General features: G+C 35.5%; 1 long non-coding RNA gene and 1 pseudogene across 2 annotated transcripts in view; one reads left to right on the top strand and one right to left on the bottom strand.

Moving 5' to 3' along the window:
* LOC147392071 (uncharacterized) overlaps positions 1-19434 on the top strand; it is a 57841-nt gene extending 38407 nt beyond the window's left edge. For both annotated transcript variants that reach the window (XR_015183274.1, XR_015183275.1), the window contains exon 2: positions 18991-19434. This is a non-coding gene — a long non-coding RNA (uncharacterized LOC147392071). The remainder of the gene's footprint in view (positions 1-18990) is intronic.
* Positions 14657-17677, bottom strand: LOC147392072 (disease resistance RPP13-like protein 4 pseudogene; annotated as a pseudogene).
* Positions 19435-21693: the final 2259 nt, after the last annotated feature.

Raw genomic sequence — 21693 nt, 5'->3', positions numbered from 1 at the left:
GATTGAGAGAAACAAAGTGAAAATAAAAGAAAAAAAAGTGAGTTTCTCTCCATTTCTCTTGTTTGAATTGTTAAGTGGGGGATGGAAAAGAAAAAAAGTGAAGAGAAAAATGAATCAATATATTTTTTTTCTTTTTCTTTTCTCCCCAAATTGAAGAGGAAAATTTTTTTTTCAGAAGGATAAACATTTAAAATTACAATTCTACCCTTTTTTTTTTCTCTCCGAACTTATGTTCATGTGCTGTTAAATCAAAGATGGTGGAGAGAAACAATATTTCTTTTATTTTCTTTTAATTAATTTTTTCTCTTCATTTCTCTCAACCCAAACACACTGTTAGTGAGAAAATTCATAAGACTTTTAGTGAGAGGTTAAAAATGAGGAGCTAAATTGATGGAGGAGTTTGAGGATGAACAAATATATCGATTTTGCTAGTAGTTGAAGAGGGTATTTAGATCATTTTATATAAGTCCCTCATAGATGACTACAGTCAAGGGTGTCGTAGTTGGAAAACAGGACTATCTTAAATATTCACCAAAACTCAGAGGTTATATCTATATTATCCTAAAGTTTAACACCCTGATGATTGCTTATCAGGAAAAGAAAATGTGGAAACACAAAGAAGATAAACATATACATTTTTTTTTTTTTTTGTAATAATATAAAAAGGTGAAATAAAATAACATAAGAAGGTGTAAAAATATATCAACATCTGATAAGATATTAATAGTTTGTGGAAACTAAGGGTGCAACTTGATCGAGTTCAAACTTAAAACCGAACCAAACCGACAGCTTTGGGTTGACTTGATTCGGTTTGGAATAACTTGCGGTTCGGATCCGGGTTACAAAAATGGAGAACCAATCAATTTGATTTGGTTATCAGATCAAGTTTGTATAGAACCGAATCCCTATGCAATAAATAAATATATATGTGTATAATAATTATTATAAATTATTTTAAGAGTTAGGACATAGATTAGTGATTTTTTATGGATAAACTAATGACTTTTTATGATAAATTTGTGATTTATTGTATGAAATTTTATGTTTGTTTTTTCGTTAAAAAATATAACTCATAATTTATAGAATATTGGCAATCTGTAGAATCAAACCGACTTTAATTTGATTTGGGTAGATTTGGTTCCAATGGAATTTGGTTTGATTTTGATTCTTATTTATTAGAACCGACCTATGGCAGTTCAGTCCAATTTGACCTTGAACCAAGCCAAATTGTACCCCTAGTGGAAACCATCATTTGTTTAGCAGAAAAATTCCATGCCTCCTAATGTCATGGAATACTTTCTAGGCCTCAAACCTTCAGACCCATTTTTGAGTGGATGTATTAACGTTATCAGCCATTGATTTGATCATTTTCTTGGTATTTAAACCCATTGTCTACATATACCTAACCAAGCTATTATGCACATAGGCCCATCAAGAAGGGTAGGTCAAGTGATTGTAACCCAAAAAGGTATGAATTCTTTGGGTTCATTTTTCACGGTTGATCAGTTGACCCTTGACTCAATATTACGTGTAGGAATTTTCGAGGGGGCGGTGCGTGTGACCGTGGGATTAGTCCCACCCAAAGGGTGGGGATACCTGCGATATCAAAAATAAAATAAAAAAGAAAGAGAGATAGACTGAACCCTGGAGGAGGACTCAGAAGATTAGGCCACAAAGGCATATTTCAGGTTATGTCTAATAGGATATCAAAATTTTCCTCTAAATAAAGGGAAAAAAAATGGATTTTAGGATCAGGTGGGGTTTATGGCTTTATACATGTGGGGTATATATAATTGCTTTATGCCAAACTATTGCATCTCACAATTCACACTTTGTACCCTAATAACAAATACTTTCTCTCTCTCTCTTTCCTAACCAGTCCGGCTTTTTTTTTTTTTCCTTTAATAAAGAGCACATCGTAAGGAGTACAGTGTGCTTTTAAATAAAAGCACTCAGTTATGCAGAGAACCATCAATTGTCCTAGAGTGTATAGCTATAGTATCGCAAGAAAAAAGCATATTTGATTTTAGGAATACCACTGTGAAATTGGTGATATTAGAATTACACTACGTGAAAAAGTGGTAAATTCGACACCAAGATCTGTAAAATTTGACTAAATCCAAGCAATTTCGACAGACCTTAATGTCAAGTTTACCCCCTTTTTCATGTAGTGTTATCCACCTGATTCAATTGATGATGAAGATCGAAAGATAATTCTTGATTCATTTCTCCACCTTAATGATAGGGGGAAAAAAAAAGATTCATCAAATTTTATTAAGTTTGACTCATCAAATGATGGACCAATAGGTCTTAATTTACTTATTGTAAATAGTTGACATTTATGCATCTAACGAATTATGAGTTTAATAGATCATATTTACGAAAAAGACGGATATTGATTTCTCATTATCAAACAATCTCTTATTCACAAACCTTGTGAGGTGCTACTAATTTTGCCATCTCATAGTTTTTTTTTTTTTTTTTGTTGCTCCACTAATAATTTTAGAAGGGTATTTTAGTTTATGTTCAATAAGAATTGGACAATCATATTTGGTCAAATACCTAGCTGTTCCGATGATCCTTTCATAACCATATTTTTGAACAAGTTTTTGGACGACAAGCCTAAAAGTGTTATCTTATGAATAATATCGATATTGACGATACTGATTATAGGAATGATGAACTTGATATGAGGTTATAAAAATGTGCAAACTATGTATATGACACTAAAACATAGATTGAATTGATATCATCCTTCAATTCGAATTAGTAAAAGCAATGTCTCTTCGGATAAAATGGATTCCAAATGTTCTTGATCCGTATGTGAATGAGTGAAATTACTTATCACTTAGTCTAGTAGTGAACTATCTGTCCAGAAATTGTGAAAGATGTTTCACTAAAAATATTTTTGTTATTGATTCGACTCATATTCTCCAAAATGTGGTTCCTGTTCTAATAGTTCTAAATAAACCAAATACATGCATTACCATCCAAAGGCTTCTTTTTCCACAACAACAAAATCGCTTCTTTCATAAATTGGGAGATTTCACCTGAAAAAGAAAATATTGCATACTAGTGGATTTGGGTTGTTAACCATGGGTTTTAATGCACAAGATCTCATAGTACTTACCAATGAGGCTTCTATCAATTAATATTACAAAGAAGAAATCCATTACAAACTTTAATACAATTTGATCTGCTCTATATTGACAAACTAGAGATTTGCAATTCCATGTAAGAGCGATACATGATCAAGGGAGCCTTTTCTTTCGAATAGGAAGAGTTGTTGTACAAAATGTAATTTCAATTAATTACCTCATAGATCCTATATCTATCTATATAAAGAAGAAATCAGGCAAGGAAGAGATTCTTATTGGTACGAAGGATACTTCGAACATGGAACGAGCATGAAGAAATCAATGATATATATATCCTTATCATTTGAGTTTTCTGATGGATTAATCATCGAGATCTTTGGTCTCTACCCGAACTCGATAAAAAATAAATTGGATCAATTCTTATGGATTCGTTGAAAATGATTTTTATCTAGTTAATGGCAAATGAGATTTTTAAACTTGATTTTTTCATGATTGCAATGAATGCTATTAATTGCGAAAAAAAATTCCTATAAAGATGATTTGATTCAGTGAAGAAGCCACACTTATGAGTAAAACCCTAAATGATGAATTGATTCAATGAAGAAAACTAAAAATCTACACCTTGATACTGATTAAAAGAATACAAAATCTTTACACCGTGATCATACCCATTTTAATCTTCATTTTTTTTAATCTAACAACATTTCATTAATTTGTCTTGGATTATTAATGTCATTTCATCTCATATTCAAGGGTATTTGAGACTTCTCACAAACTACATTTAAACTAGCCTCTAGTCAACAACAATCAGATTTGACCAAAGACACTAAACATCACCTACATTTAGGTCAGTCGGGTCGTTTAATGTTGAGTCAAGGCGCATTAGACCATATTATCCCTGGAAGATTATTACATAAATTTTGTTTCACCTCATGTTTGATAAAGAATTGCTATTGATGTTGAGCATTGTCTTCTATGCTAGTTTTATAGGACTTTCTTTTAGGATTGAGTTTTCTTGTGAAAGTGATTTTCTAGTTATATTAGGATAGTGGTAACCAACAACTATCCCATTGGGTTTAGAACTACACTCCATCTCTAATTTGAATCTTAATTGATCTTTAATCTACACTCTTGTATATTTGAGTATTAGACTGTACTCTATACTAAGTCAATTCTTCTAGGATTTGAGAGAGAAATGGAGAGGCTAGAGGTCTACAAGCGTTTCAGGACTTAGATTTAGGATTAAAGTGATTATTTTTTATATTGTTCTCCTTTGAATTCTTAGTGAAAAATCTTGATGTTTTTTGGTTTGTTTCTTTATTTTCTTTGTTGTTTTCTTTATAATCATATTGAAAATGAATTCCAAATTCAAAATAATTGGTAATAGAGAAATCGGGTTCGTATGGAGAGATCGACTATTTTTTGAGATTGTTATTGATTGGTTGATCATGTCAAATGTCCATTTGATCGATTGATCTTGCCACATGGAAAAAATTTGATCACTTGATGATTACTTTGATCTTGATCACTTGATGAAGAATTGATTTTGATCGCTTTGATGATGATTTGATCTTACCACATAGAAGAATATTGATCACTTGATACTCAAATTAATTGAAAATAAATCTTAATTTAATAAAAATCTTAGAGAATTTAGTACAACATTATGAAAATAAATTAAAGAGATTGAGGGAATTTTGAGAGAATTTGGAGTAGTGAAAAATGAAATTCATTGTGGGGTACTTATAAAAATAAAACATTCATATTTACTCTGAAACCCCCTCCCCCCCTAAACGGTTTAAAAATAGTAATAATTCCGTTGGGAGGTGGGTAAAAAAAAATTTAAATTTTTTTCTGTTTTTTTACCAAATCCTCTCTTACCAAATTAATGTTTTATTCAAGTCTTTCATTTCAATATTAAGATGTAGTCATCTATTTTACAAACAATATAATTCTCAATGCATGAAGCAACCTAATCATGTAATTTAGTTATTTCTGGGTGTCTTTCTTCAATATAGCCTAATTGATCTATTGTTCATGTAATTTTGGTTTCTGCAGTGGATATATGGCACCTAATCGATCTATTGTTCATGTAATTATGGTTTCTGCAGTTATGGCACCTGAATACGTAACACGAGGTATCATAACGGACAAAATAGATGTCTACAGCTTTGTAGTTGTCATCCTAGAAATTGTTAGCGGGAAAAGTATTGCAATTGAGAATCCAAATAACGAGAACAAATTCTTTTTGGGCAAGGTACTGTATTGTTAGAAAAATCTATTTTGCTTCGGGATTCGTTTAGCTAATATTCAAATTAAATTAAGAGAGTTTTACATACTCGATCCCCAGTACACTAAGATGACAACAGCACACCTCACTAAGCTATTGTTAATACGTTAACGACTAATCAAAGCATGCTATATATGATGTGAGACTACAGGCCTATGTATTCTGCAAGGAAGGGAGGCTCATTGATTTTTGGTCAACAAAATTGTTGTACATGAACAAGACTACTCAGAGGAAGAAGCAAGCATGATGTTGGAATTAGTAATGTGGTGAGAATTCTTGAAGGTGAGAAAACAGTAGAGGAGGTTTCTGCCGTGCTAATCGACCATGGTGAAACTTAATTTTCTCTTTCGAATGGAAACCCAAGTACTTGTAAGGATGGGATATCAAATGCATTGATTGTTGCATAGAGAGGGATGGAACTAATATCATATATAGTTAGTTCCTGATTTAGTCAAGACATTAGATGCTTGAGCTTGTATTTGTTTGGTGGTCTGATATGGTGATCTGCATGACGCATGCTACATTTTTTTATTTATCCATCGATCACTTGTTTGTATCCGTTATGGATAATACATTTGAAGATTATGTTACCCAAATTAATTTTCAGAACCTTTCCAAGGAAGACGTATCAAATGCTTGAGTTGTTGCAAAGAGAGGGAGGGAACTACTGTCAAACTAGAATGATTGAGGTGATTTTTTGCACACAGAATTTCTCCATACAGTGCTCAGACTCTCTAGCACGTGCCACATCAAGCCTAACAAGGGTAATTTTGTAAATTGGGGATGCCATTCAATACACATGGGCACATGAGATTGGTGGATCCTGGAATCTATGTGCAAAAAAAAAAAAATTCAATTATACTTTCTTCTAGATATCGTTTTATCTCCAGTGTGGTGTTATAAATCTCCCTACCTACTATTTTGAAAAAAATACATAAGCAATTAAAGTTGTGTTTTTGAAAATGTAAATATAAACACTTGTTTATACAGCTTTGAGCCCTAATACACAAGCGAATCCTATACTCCACAGAAGGAAAGTCCTGATTCACTTCATTTTTCTCTCTGGCAATGTCCAAATCTCTCTTGTCATCTTCTCCTCCTTAGAAACTCCTAAAACCTCTTTCTTTTCATCTCCTTCCAGTATTATATGAGTCACATCTTTGCCTGATTCCTTTTTTGGCCGAAAAACAACAATAGAAATTTTTTTTTTTTGACAAAAACCTTGACATACTAGTTGGGAGTGTTGGGGTCCCCATGCACAGGTGTAGTTCTACTTTAAAAGGGTATCGCTATCGGATCAACGAATTACCTGATAAAAATTGTGTTAACTGGGATTGTTTTGGGGAGCAACTCTAGCTTGGCAGGCGCAGCAATTGTCATGACTAGTATTGGACCAAAGTTAAGATTGATGACTCGTTTCTATTGTATCTATTCTCGTTATTACTACTATTATTATTATTTTTTTATTTTTTTTGGCTATCATAGTTGTTGTGGATGGTCACAAACCAGAAAACAAAGGAATCTTGATGTTTAACATGTCAAAGGATATGTATTACAATTGTTCAAAGAACTAGCTAGCATCCTTTTTATTTTGCTCCTATTCATTATCTGGAGCGCTTCCTTAATACTAAGGCTTGCTTTTGAAGAAGAATGAAGATCAATCGACTTCCTTAAATGATTAAATTTGATAACCCCAATGAAGGTTTATATAGAAAACATAAGAAATCCTAACCAATGAGATTGGATAATCATAATCGGATCTAAATCTTATCCTAATCTCTAATATGATATTGTGTATCGCAATACACCTTATTGATGGCTTCATACTCTTAACACCCTCCCTCCCACAACGATTAACATGAGTTTGATAAAATCAATATCTATCAAGAATCTATGAAGAGTCGTCATTTGCAAATTGCCACACTTGTGTTGGTGAATCTTTGATATTAATGGTTGGCCTCATTCTTCTAGGTGAGTTGCCATTGAAGAACTTTTGCCAAATATGTGCTGCCAATAGCATAAATAGTATTTGCCTGAATAGGATAGTGGGGTATTTTTTGGATTTCCCACTCCTCGAGATATGTGTTACAATAAATGTTTCACTCCGACCCTCTTCTTTGATGATCAACTAAATTTCCGATCGTCTTCTCTAATGAACCTTCCTTTTCTAGATTGTCTTCTCCTTTCACCTTAACTTAAAAAGACACCAGTGTAGTGCCGACCAAGGAGTCTCCAACAATCAAGTTAGTACTTGATGAAAATTGCAGAGTAAAGAGAACAAGAGTAAGACAATTTTGTGTGGGTTGTGCCTTGAGGCTTGAGTGGGAGAAGTCTCTTTATTTACAGATTGGACCCATTGAAGGAGGTAATGAACTCAGTTATAACCTCTCTCCCATGTTGTCTAGCATTTATGAAAATTAATGCCCATGATACATTGATGCAATGAAGACCCACTCCTCATCATTCTTGTAATTTACATACAGAATGATCCTAAATGTGTAACCGTCTTGACTCGGTTACTACTCAATTCTCAAGTTGACTCAGTCAAGTTAGGTAACCGTGGTTCCTTCGGGCACCATGTGTAATTTGTGCTACTTGGGTAGCTTGGCATAAGATTGCCTCTTTAGTTACTACATGGGTTTCTCCTTGGCTTGGGTTGTTGAACCAGGTAGTGTAAATGGGAACATTGGCTTAGCCATATATTGAAAGGGCTCATTGGCCGAACCATGTAATGAAGGGGCTCATTGGTCGAACCAGGTAGTGAAGGGGATTATTGGCCGAACCATGTAGTGAAGGAGCTCGTTAAGATAAGGGGTTGGCCGAACCTTTTAGCATAGAGTACGTTAGGATGAAGGGTCGGCCGAACTACCTAGTGAAACAAGTGAAGGGGTTGGCTCCTAAGTGAGGCCAAACAACCTTATGCAATGAGTGAAGGGGTCGCGGGTGGAGGGGTTGGTTCCTTAGGAGGCCGAGCCACCTTATGACAAGAAGTGAGGGGTTGGCTCCTAAAAGAGGTCGAACCACCTTATGCAATGAGTGAAGGGGTTGGCTCTTAAAAGAGGCCGAACCACCTTATATAATGATTGAAGGGGTCAGCTCCTTAGGGGGCCGAACCACCTTATGACAATGAGTGAAGGGGTTGGATCCGAAAGGAGGCCAAACCATCTTATGCAATTAGTGAATGGGTGGAGTCCTAAAGGAGGTTGAACCATCTTATACAATGATTGAAGGAACCAGCTCCTTAGGCGGCCAAATAATGCAAAATGGAAATCAAGTCAACGGTCAAAGGTTTCAATGGAAAATTTGTAATTATTTAGATTTTCACTTGTTTGAGTCAAGATTTATCATTTTATTGTTTGAGATTATTTTAAATTAGATATTTATTTAGTTATCTGTTTTAAGGTTTTAATTTTATGTCTTTTGGGGCTTATTTTCATGTTTTATTGGTCCATGATCTTAGTATAATATTTATGCGCAGTTTAGTAATTTTAATTTATCTTTTATTTAATTTTATTAGGGTTAAAAAATTAAGAGAGAAAGTTACGAAAATTAGGCTTATTTATTTGGTATTTTAGTTTGACTAAGATTATTAATTTATTTTCTTTATATAAATTGTACTAGGATTTTTTATTATTAATGAACAATAAAGATTTTGATGAATGAAGAATAAATTTCTTTCATGGAGTGAAGTGAGTTCTCCGCCATTCTTCATGTGATTCCAAGATACTGTTTTTCTATCTTCTTCTTATCTTTCTATTTTTTTTTTTTTATTTATTGTTTTCTGAGTTTCTTAAATCCATCAAGAAACCTCTTTTCTTGATTTTCTTTTATTTTCTCGATTCTTGAATGCTTAAAGTCTTGATTCTTGATTCTTGAAACCCCTTTCTTGATTCTTTATTCTCGATTCTCTCAACCTACAAACCTCAATCCATAATCCTTTCTCCATTCTCTCAACCTTTAACCCTTTTCATCTATCTAGTCGTAAAAACAATACATTTTACTTTTGGGTTTAGCTCATCCTAGCCCAAATCCTTAACCCAATCCCCAACCAGAATTCCCTAAACCCCCATAGTTTCTTATCTCCCCTCATCATCTTGCATCACCGAACTTCATTGTGAATAACAATTGAAAGGGTCGGATTTCTTTGTAGTCAAACGGATTGAGGTATGAGTTTTTGATGGGTCGGACCCATTGGGTTTTCGAACCATTTAGATAATGGGTTTGAATCAGGTTGAATGGATCTGAATGCCTTGATTTGGCAACTTTACTAATCCCAAGAAGTGTGATTTTTTTGGTTCCTACAAGGACGATGACGAATCATTTATCCAATTATGTAGAATAATTGGAAAAGCAAGTAGCTCTACTCGAGTGAGCCTCTGTGGGCCAAGATGATTTTAAGCTAGACTAGAACCTGTCAGACTTTAATCCGAAAAATGTGGTCTATAATAGACCAAAAAAATAAACTAAATGATGACTCCATAAGTTTGGTCATAGAAAATAACCTTTATTGGGCCTTAAAAAGACTTGATGTAGTCTCTATCATGGGAGCAACATTGGTCATGAGGCTTAGGTCTATACGAAGTCCCATAAGCAATTTTTTTTTCAAACAATAGATCATGGGCAAAGACAAGTGGGCCATCTATTGGGTCAATATCAATGAGACTTTATTGGTGGTAATAATTATCCAGCTAGCTAGAACCAATAAGATTTTGTGTCTAACCTGCTACAAGAGGCGCTTCAAATATGGTAAGAATGTAAATGTCATAGGGGCATTTCTTGTGCAATGATGTCATGAGTCCCACACAAGTGAAATCACATCTTATTATGAACTATGAGATACACTAATAAAGTTCTGATGAGGCAGGAATTTATTTCGAGTCTGACTTTGAAGCGGTCAACCTGCTTCAAATTTTGAAGAGACCTTCTTCGTTACAAGACAGGTGGCATTTTGAAATTATTTTACGCCTCTACATTGTCAATATTTAGAATACCTCCTTAGAAATGCCACGTGTAATCTAAAGGGGACGGGTTCCTTAAAAATCTTGAAGCGGGGGACGACCGCTTCAAAGTCTTTTCCATTTATTTCATATCTTGTCCCGTATATCTCTAAATTAATGTAATAAAAGAAGAAGATTTTAACCAAAATCATCCCAAATGCATATCTTTCCAGATGGGGCAAGTATATAACTGATGTTATCATCATAAATGTCTTGCTCTCTAAGATATTTAGATTCTTACCATATTAGCAAACACCTAATTTTAGAAAGTAATGCTTTTGCCTTGGGAATTGTGCGCGCCCTAGAAAATGTAAATATAAATACCTCCATTTTCTCTTCGATTACATCCAAATCTCTTTTCTCTTTCCTTCCCTTCCTATCATTTGAAACTCCTAAACCCTCTCTTTTCATCTCCTTTCAATCTTATGTGAGTCCTATCTTTGTTTCATTTCCTCTTGGCCCTAAAAGAGCAAGGGAAAAAAAAACAAAATGGAGGAAAACCTTTACGTACTCATGGGCATTGGGGTCTCCAAATACAATTGCAATTATACTTTAAAAGGGTATCGCTATTGGATCGATGATTTACTTGATGAATAATCTATTAAACAAAAGTGTTGGGAAGAGCAGCTCTAGGCAAGTGCAACAATCGGTGATCAGGGCCTAGAAAGTCTATTTTAAAGTCCTAATTATATAGACTTTAGGATAATTTCTGTGCTAAACCCCTTAATTAGAGTTGATATATTCATAGTCCATATTATTTGTCATTTTTATGTTAATTTTGATTTTTGGCCTAATTTTGGTTTATTAATCATGACAAGCCGAAAACAAGAGAAATAAAATAATGAAGAAAAGAAAAGTGAAGGAGAGCACTGCAATTGGGAAACCAAGACAAAGACCCTGACTCAAGAACATGCCCATTGGGCCCACTAAAGGCACGGCATGGTGAAGGTGGCATATCATGCCTCGAAATTTGTGCACGGTTAAGGTGACTTGATCAGTTATGTGATTAATTAGGGTTTTTGTTCCTCTGAGTTGTATGAGACATTCCGAATTAAGGACCCTAATCCGGGTCTACAAATACAAACCAAACCAGAACTAAAAAGGATCATCTTTTCTTTTGTTCTTTCTTCTTCTACCTCACTTCTCTTATTTTCAATTTTAAGGCTTTTTTAGTTTATTTTTGTTCAAGCTTTGTAAACAAAAGGAGTTCATACTAATTTCAGGCCAAGATTAATAAAAGAAGCATCTCCCAATTTTATCTCTATCCCTCTTTCTTTATTTTCTTTTTACGTTTTCTTTTATTATTCTTGCAATGATCATTGGCTAGATCTTTGATAAAGAGGTCAATAAAACCTAAGCAAGATTAGCTCAAATAGTTCATTTGTTTTGCATATGTATTCCATTGTTTAATTGTGATGGTAACGTGTTGTCCCTAAGAGGCACTATTTATGGGTTACTTTAACAAACAAAATAATTAAAATACAACTCAGAAGAAAAAATAAATAAATAAAAATTGTCTACCAAAATGAAACTTGGACTCGGGCTCATCATCTAGAGTTGTGACTAGGAAGGCTCCTCTCTTACCATTCTTAATGGAAGAAGGAAAAAAGGGCATTTATAATTCCTAAGATGAATGCTGAAAGTGGAAGGTAGATTACTTGTATAAATGCAAATGTCGCCTACAATCATGATAAGTTACTGAGCAATCATAACGTTAACTCAGACGAGACGGATGATTTTTAGATCCATGAACCCAAAATAAGACGAAAAGGGGTTAACTCGGATATATGATCTTGTCTTGTTCACAAATGATACCAAGATGACACAAGCGAGCCTGGGATGATTTTTAAAACCATGGCTTAGATATGAAACTTGCAATGGAAGACAGTAAGCCACAACCTAATGAAGAGGGTCAAGAGACTCAAGACCAACTGATATCCCTAGACACATTCCTAGTTTAGAATCAACCCGGAATCCGTGTAGCTCCACCCCAATTTTTGGACTCCTGAATTAAGATTAATCTCTGTAACATTCCCCTTCTCACTAAATTTTCTTAACTTAATATGGAATTATATAAACCCCATTGTGGATTGCAAATAACAGTAGAGAATCTAAATTATCAGGATCACCACTGTTTTGAGTGAAAAATAATAAAAATAAATAGTCAACTTAAATTTGAAGAATTAATTCAAGATTGTTGTAATTCAAGGAGGGATTTTGTTTCTCATTATAATCTGAGTCATTTTCAACCCAATCAACGTAACATTACGTGCACCAACAAAACTCGATCTACTAAACAAACCCTTAATTTCACCCAATTCTTCATCCGAACATTCCTCAACAACAATAACACTAACCCCACCAATCCGAACAGTTCTTTCCAATTCGGTAACAAACCGATTCGGAAACAACGCTTCACCAAGATGAGCACTAAACCCTAAATCGAAAACACCATCAAAGAACGGAAGATTATGAGGGTCAGCTCTACTAACCAGTGGAGGCGAATCCGTGAGTTCGACACCTGTGACATCGATCACACCCATCTTTGATAACGCCATCACTTCTTGATCAGCACCAGCTGAGACGCAGAGGATCTTCGAATGGTTTGTGAGAAACCCTAGATTTTGGATTCCATGGAAGAATTCTGTGAAAGAAAGGACGTTTTTTTGCCAATCTTTCGTAGACCAGATACGTTTGCTTTTCCTTTCGACGGAGACGAGTTCACGGTGAATTGACTCGCAGGATGATTTAGGGAATCGGATTTGGGTCTTGGGATCTGAGTCAGTGATGCAGGTATCTGGAGTTTGGGTGAGGAGAAAGATGAGTGTGGAGGTGGCGATGGTGATGGATGCGCAAGATAGTCGATTTAACAGAGTTTGTATGTGTCTGTCCATTTTCTTTATAGTAATAAAAAAACAGAGAGGATTGATTTTAAATCTGAATGCCATATTTATCAAAAAAAAAAAACAAAAAAAAAAGAGAGGAAATTTGGTTCTGTTTTAGCCAGGAAAGTGGCTTTTGCTAAATTGCACCAGAGGCGTTGAAGACACGGTTCTTATTATCGAAGTTCGAACTCGTTCCTATTGTCACCCTAATTTTTACTTATTACATCCCAAATTTATTAAATTATTTATCACACTCCAATTAGAGATTTGGCTAATTATTATCTAAGCATTACAAATCTTATAATTCAAATAATTTTAACAGTTGTTTACAATTATTGATTAAGCTCATATAAAATATTAAACCCAAAAAAAACAGTAATCTAGAAAGAGAGAGAGAGAGAGAGAGAGGAGGGGGGGGGGGGGGGGGGGGGGGTGGTTTCAAAATACAAGAATAGAAGGTATGAACAACGGAAGAATGCTCCTCCTAAGCAAAGAAGACCCAAACAAGAGGCCACTCAAGCGGAGTTGACCTCTGCGTGAAGTAATCGGAGTTGGATTTGACATTTCCTGGAAGAAGGTTTTGCATATTTTCATCTTTTAAAATTTTATTTTAATCTAATAGTGTAATATACGCAGATCATGAATGTTGAATTATCAAAGATATACACTACTTTAGAAAACAATTATTGCTAATTACCTAGGTCCATATTTTTGTTGTTGTACATGTGGGCAAAATATTATTGTTTTATTTTTTTTTGATAGGTGAGCCTACTTTTAACAAGATCAGTAACTCTCTGATGGCGGGAATTGAACTCAATTCTATGGTATCATCACCAATAGACTTTACCAACTACGCTAACTGACACCTTCCACCATGGACAACTCAACTACCACTTTTTTTTTTCTTTTTTTCTTTTTTTCTCTCTCATTGGTATAGTGTCTGAGTTGAGTTGGAGTGACCTCATATCGCACATCTTGACATGAAAGTGTGTAGGAACCATAGATGCTTTTTATTGAGATATGAGTCTAAAAGAATCTATGGTTCCTACACACTTTCATGTCAAGATGTGTGATGTGAGGTAGAATCTTGAGGTCAGTTCAGCATTAGTCATAGTGTTTTCCTATAAATCAATTTTTTTGAAGTGCTACCAAGATAAAATACATGTTAGGCCAGCCACTTTAGTAAGGACACCTACTAGGGATGAGACATTAGCTTATATTTAGGGAAATAGTTATCCAAAATGGACCATTCTTATCCTATAAATTCTGATTATCCATAAAGAGGGATGAATGGATGGAGAAGATGTTAACCTTGGTAAAATTGAAAACTATAGTAAGTAAATTGACTTTTGTGATTAAAGAGATCCTTCTACAAATCATATAGTATGCTGAAGCTCATAAGGAGTTCATAGTTTATATATCAATTCACAACATGGCTTCCCTATGCATTACAAGGCAATTACTAATATGAACACATTACTCTTATTGGTCCTACAAAGCAAGCACAATAAACTCAAACGAAATGTGTAAAACAGATTCAACAAACATATGTATCACGTATAATAAATAGGACAGTGGACTTCTCAAGTCATGCTGATGCTGCGGCGTATCTCTTGATTTATCACATCACCTCAATCGTTTCGTTTTCATTCTCTATGGCTTCTTTCTTCTTCCAGACCCCCACATAATTAACTTCACAAGGGAAGGACTGCAACATTTGACAATGGCTGATCTCCACATACCTTAGCAAAGACATCATAGTCTTCACAGTCTCCCACTTCACCTGTAATCTAGGCAAGTATTTCAAACACAGCCCTTCTATCTTCCAAGGTTGTTCCTTTCTACCCCAGAAATTGGAACTCATGCCACGAAGTTCTCCCTTCTCAATATGAAGATATTGAAGCTCGGGAAGGGAAGAGGGATTAACCCATGTTGGAGTAGCATCTGCATGACAGTTCCGAAGATACAACTCTTGAAGATGTGGTGGTGGAGAAAGCCTATCCAGCTTCGGCGGATTTTGTTTTTCCTCACTATCTTCGATGTTAATAGATAAGACTTGAAGTTTATCGAGCTCCGACAGGACCCCCAGTTCGTCATCTTCAATTTCATCCTTTCCCCTGATGTGTATTCGTAGTACTCTGAGTTCGGTCAAGCGCTTTAGCTCACCGAGGCGACAACCATCTTTACCTGCACTTGATAGCTTGAATCCAGACAGAACTTGAAGATTGGAGAGCTTACCTGTTCCCTGGGGAAAGTAAAGAAGAGAAGGGCAATTCCCTGTGTCCAGGACAATCAACTTTCGTAAAGTTGTGATAGATGAGGGAAGCTTTTCTAGATTCTTACATTTGGTTAGTACCAAAAGCTGGAGGTTCCGGAGCTTTCTGATGGAATGTGGCAGTTTCTTTAGGCCATCAACTTCTTGGAGGTTGAGATATGCTAGACGTTTCTGGGATATGACCCAGTTCAATAGATCCTCAATACGAACATCTTCTAGCTTATTGCGTGAAAGATCCAACACCCTTAGGGACTTTACCATCCCCAGTCCAGAAAGCAAGTCGAAATGAAATTGACAGTTTGTCATCACTAACAAGGCCCGTAACTTTGAGTTATTTGTTGATGATTTCACATCTATTTCACTTGTAAAACCCAAATGGCGGGAACATTCATCGAAATTTTGCTTGTATCCATTATCAAAGCTGCAGAATACTTCTTCTTTTGCAACTCTGATGATCAAATCTCGTACCATGTCGTGCATTTTGCAAGTGTAGACTCTTCCATCGTAGCCTCTCCTGCTGACAACTTCAACAAGGCATCTGCTGATTAGTTCTGATATGCTATCAAAGGCAAATTCTATTGCAGTTTTTGTGTCCTTCCCGGTGACGAAACTCTCTCCGGCCCACCAATGTACCAACTGTTCAACACTGATCTCATAATCTTCGGGATAAATGGAGAAACACAATATACAATGTTTTAGATGAGCTGGAAGCTCATCATAGCTCAGTTGCAGAGAAGCAATTACTGAGGAAGAGTCTCCTTCTTTCGCCAACTAATCACGAAAATTATCATTTATCTTCTTCCATTCACCAAGGGAATGTGTTTTGATCGACAACAACCCTCCTATTGTCTTGATTGCTAATGGAAGGCCCCCACATTTCTTCAGGATTTCCTTTCCAACTATCTCAAACTCGGGATCGTCACGCATTTCCTTGCTTATCGAAAAGGCAACTTTGCAGAACAACAACCAGCTTTCATTGTCATCAAGAAATTTAGGTCGATGAATCCGTCCTTCAACAGCTCCCATGCTTCTTGCAACCTCTTCATTCCTTGTTGTGATTATGATGCTACTACTGCGTCCCTCCCCTTTTGGTAGGCTTCTTGATATCTGTTCCCACCAACCATCAGTGCTCCATACATCATCCATGACAATGAGATAATTCTTATCCTTGAGACTCTCCTGAATTCTGTGCAGGTTACCTATAGAAGATCCACTTTCATTCTCTCCTAATTGTTTCAACAGGTTCTTCACGAGCTCTTTCAAATCAAAAGTTTGAGATACCGAGACCCAAATCCTCTTTTGAAAGCGCCTGACTACTTCTGTATCGTTGAAGATCTTTTGGGCAAGTGTTGTTTTGCCCAGACCCCCAGTCCCCACAATTCCAACACGATGTAGTCCCTCTTTGATGGGGAGAATCCACCGTTTTATTTGTTCTGTATCTTCTGTCAAACCGATCATCTCAGATTGGTCGAAATCTTGTGTACTCCATCTCACATATTTATCCTCCCCGCTCTTTTGAGTTATTTGGCCTAAAATCGGAGTAAGGTAGGTTCTCAATTCATTCTCCACCTGCTCAATTTCCTTGTTTATCTTCTTCAATTCGTATCCTTTTCGATGGCGAAAAACTATCTCGCTGGGAGAGAATCTGCAATACATGGTCGCATCTTTTCGAATATCAGCCCGAATTTGGCAATCAACTAATATGTCGTCAGCAGCATAAATCAGCTCCCGAAGATTAGCCAAGGCCGTCTTGACAGTGTGGTAGATCTGTTGACTCCTTTCAAGTTTGTGTACGTCGGTCAGAAAGGACTGCATAACATCAAGCTTTCTCTTCATATCCTTGAAATGAATCTGGAAATCAAGAAAGTCCTGGCTTTCTTTGAAAAGGGAAGTGTACAAATTTTCTACGAGTATTCCAACTATTGCTTGTGTCACCATCTCTGCCATTTTCTCCTGTAAAATTTCTAGCCAAAGCAATAAAGCCAACAGTTAAGTCGTTAAATAGATGTAGTTTTCAACTTCTCGTTATACAGAAGAGTGTTAAACAAAGAGATTCAACAAGTTTTGATGGTGAATGATTTTTATTTCACAAAAAAATCATTGTCACAGTCCTGATGGGCACAGTTTTCTTTGGATGCATGTGATTAGTAACACTCCAAGGACAAGAGACCTTATGACCATAAATCCTTCCTACACTGCTTTCCTGTCTAAAGTGAGATTTAAAGTTTGAGCAACAGCATTTATGACTTACGATTGAAATTCTTGATATTTTGGAAGCGAAGATGTTTGCTCTTTCTTTTAATGAGGATTTTTGGACTTGCAGACACTATTCTTTATGCTTATATTCTTTATAGAATATAATTGTTGTAGTCTTAAACTGCTGGCCTAAAGGTAAAAGGTCGAGTATTAATGGATTGAACCTCTGAGTTCTGTCTATAGAGAGAAACTGAGAGTGAAATCGAGGAAGTGGTGATAGGGTTGTTTCTTTGTTCTCTCGGATAGATTCAATTTTACATAACCCTACCTAAAATCAATTGGTGTTAAGAGAAGGCACAACTATCAACTATGTATATAAGAGGGTCACAAGTTGAACGGGGGCATGACACATGAGCACGTGACACCTGGGATATGAGTTAGATAACACAAACTCAACATTGCCTTCCTAACTATGTAAGATCCGGTTTTTATTAACTCCATTGCTCTCCACTCAGAGGATGATAATCAATTTCTTCTCTTTTCCCAAATGTTTTCTTTAGTTGTGATGTGATCTTTTGCCAGCCAGTTACTCATGGGAGAATCCTCGTCTAGTCAGATGGTGATATCATGGAAAATCTATTCATGGGAGGTGAAGACTGAATATATAGAGATTTATTTGAGTTTCCATCCAATAGAGGGACATGCTCTATAACAATCCCTGAGGATATCATCAACAAAGAAGTTTTGAGTGGGTAAAGGACTGTATCTCTCTTGCATGAAGGCAACATGACAAGGATGTGGAAGATTAAGGGCCATGCGGGATTTCCCATCAAGGATTTGCAGAACAGTAATGGAGTGGTAGGTGATCATCAACGAGACAATGTTCATAACATACTTATAAACACCCCAATTTCACCGAACAAGCCCGAGAGCTCAATCAAATCCAGTGGAAAAGATGAACTCGAGAGAGTTTTGATCAAGTCAAGGCATAATCAGAATTTTAATTTAAACCTACCCTTTGCAGACTAACGGCCAAGCATAAGCTTGCTTGGCCATTGGTCACCTAAAGAGCAGGCCATCTGATCAAGGCCCAGAAAGTTGTTTCTAGGACCCTATTTACAGAGACTTTAAGGTTGAATAATACCTAAAATCCCCTAAATAGACATAATACGTTGACAGTTCATGTTTATTATTATTTTTGAATAAATTGTGACTTTTTGAACTAATTATGATTATTTATTTGTAATAGGTCAAAGTCGCGAGATTCAAAAGAATGAACCAAGACAATTAAAAACATACATTACGATTCAAGACCCAAGACAAGTCCACGGATTGAACACCTTGGGCGGTGCGGTAATGTTAGCGAACTTTGTTTCGAGATTTGTGCAATGTTAAGGCAGCGTGATTTGTAACTTAGCAAGTTAGGGTTCAGAGTCCTTGTAAAACATGAAAGTGTTCCGAATTCTAAAGGAACCCTAATCTGATCTCTATAAATAAGAGACTAGACCATAGCCAAATCTCATCTCCTCTGAGGTCATCATCTCCTATCTTCTTCTTCTACCTCATTTCTTCTATTTTTCAGTTTTTAGGTTTTTAATTTATTTTCTATTCAAGATTTGTAATTGGAAGGAGATACTGGTAGTTTCAGACCAAGATCAATAAAAGAAGATTATTTCCCCCTTCTCATCTCTAATCACTTATTTTCTTTTATTTATGATTTTATGGTTCTTGCGATGATCTGTGGCTAAACTTCCATTAGAGAGGTCAATGAAGTCATAAGCAAGATCATCGTAATCAGTTTATTAATTTATATCTGTGTTTCAATGTTTATTTGTGATAATGATTTATTAAGTAGGGATCATCAGATTTGATTTGATTATTCATGGTTTGATGGTTTATACTTAGATAAGTTCAAGCTAAATCATGCTAATTGAAATATCATGTTAATCATTTGATTTCATCTTATTAACTTAAATAACAATTTTCTGAGTTTGTAATTGTACCTAATAGAATCATTCTCCGATCTAACCACATTTGCTTTGTTAGTTGGATTGAGATAAAAATAAACATTGATAAACTGATGAGATTATTTGCTTGTAGTGGATTTGACTGAGTTAATTCTTTATATTGCGATTTTATTTTTTTGTTCATTTTTGCTAATTTAAAGTTAGTTCGGTTTTCTTAGTTACTTATAAATCTTCATCGTTTTAAGTCAAAAACTGTGGATCAAAGTTATCTTTGTGGATCGATCCTTGCTTGCCAAGGCTTATTATTTTGTTCTTTATTTATATTGATAATTTGCACCGAACACCATCTCTTATACTGACTTTTACTTAGTAGTTGTACGGGCCAATTTTGCCCTAGTTTCCACTCACCTACTTGTAAGGTATTTTTGCTCTGGCCTTCACTCACCTAAAGCCAATTCGGTTAGAAAATTATGAGCCCATGTGTGCTCAAGATTTGCTTGAGGAAATGACTCTCTAAACCAACTTCTTCCTCAAGTAAATCCTATCCACCTCCGACAATGCCCTTGCATTAGACTTTTCCGAATATTTTCACCAAGGTATTCTTGTAATTCTCCAAATCCACCAACTATGACTCAAAGTCTCATTTGATCCCCTCATGTGGCCAATTACCCTTGTATCCCCAATTGGTTGAGACTCAATCAGGGGGATTTACACTTAAGCCCATTCTTTCAATCCATAATTCAAGGCCTAGTCTATATGATTCTTTGTAAATAAATTCAAGAGGTCATGACCTTTTTGCCCAACCAAGAGAATTCTCTAGAACTTGTGTACAAAGACCATTATATCCTCAAGTTGTCGGAGACTCTTTCAAGGTAAGTGACCAAAAAATCCAAAATCCAAATTCATAATTATATGCCATTGATGCTTGTTCCCTAGAGTTTGACTCAATGATTTTGACACTCCTATCCCTCAAATAGAACTCTCTACAACTTTGAGTGCTTTGACACCTCTACCCTTTGATCATCAAGATTGGTAAGACTCATAGATGTGCAAAAGACAATTAAGGACAATTTGATGGAGGGTATTTGAAGTTTTTCTTTCTGGTTTTCTATAGAATATTGGGCAATTAAGAAAATTGGACAAGTTTATCCCAAAAGGTCTCCCTAGAGCCTATAAATAGACCCCATCCAAGGCCTTTGAAAGAGGCAAGTCTAAGACCCAAAATTCTGTCATTTTCTCTTCTTTAAGTCTTCTAGAGCCCCATCCAAGTCTTGTCTCATACATCTTTGAAGCTTTAACCAAGAAGAAGAAGAAGGAAGAAGGAAAAGAATACAGAGGTGGGAAGAGGTTTATATTTCTGTTTAACGTAGTAAATTCCCTCTAATTTCCCCATTTTAACTCCTCCCATTCTTTAATTTCAAACACTTTTAGATTCTTGTAATGCAGAAGTTTCCTTTCTTTTGTTTAAATGGCCTAAAGTGGTAGAGAGTAATCCCATAATCTCTCAGTTCTAAGTCCTTAATAAGCTCCTATTAAGCATTTAATTTTAAGTACAGTGGTTGTTTCAATTCCTTTTCCATTCTAAGCACTTTAAATTCCTAGTTTAGCTTTTTGTTCTCTAGTGGCTTAAGGAGGTAGAGAGTAAGACTTCACAATGTGAAGCAATCTCCCTTTCTAAGTCCATTTATAAGTTCCTTGAGAACATATCATGCATATCTTATGAGCTCTCACCATATTTTATTTACTTTCAAAAGGGGCTAAGGGTCAAAGGTGGAGATCTTCCTAGATCTACACCTGACTCTCTAAGACAATAAAAACAATCTCATAGGGACACCTACTTATTGAAGATACTACAGATTTTCCAGGATTAGAAGTGAATGAGGAAAGTTTTGAAACGCTTGAAAATTTTCTAAATAGTGCTTCTGGGTAAGGAGTTGGCAATTTTAAATCCCCATAATTCTTTCTTGGAAGTTTTCCAAAATAAG

This window comes from Akebia trifoliata, chromosome 11, assembly GCF_017979445.1.
Source record: "Akebia trifoliata isolate Shusen 1 chromosome 11, ASM1797944v1, whole genome shotgun sequence".
Classification (NCBI taxonomy): Eukaryota; Viridiplantae; Streptophyta; class Magnoliopsida; order Ranunculales; family Lardizabalaceae; genus Akebia; species Akebia trifoliata.
Note: the sequence above shows the minus strand (reverse complement) of the source record. Positions and strands in the feature narration are given on the sequence as shown.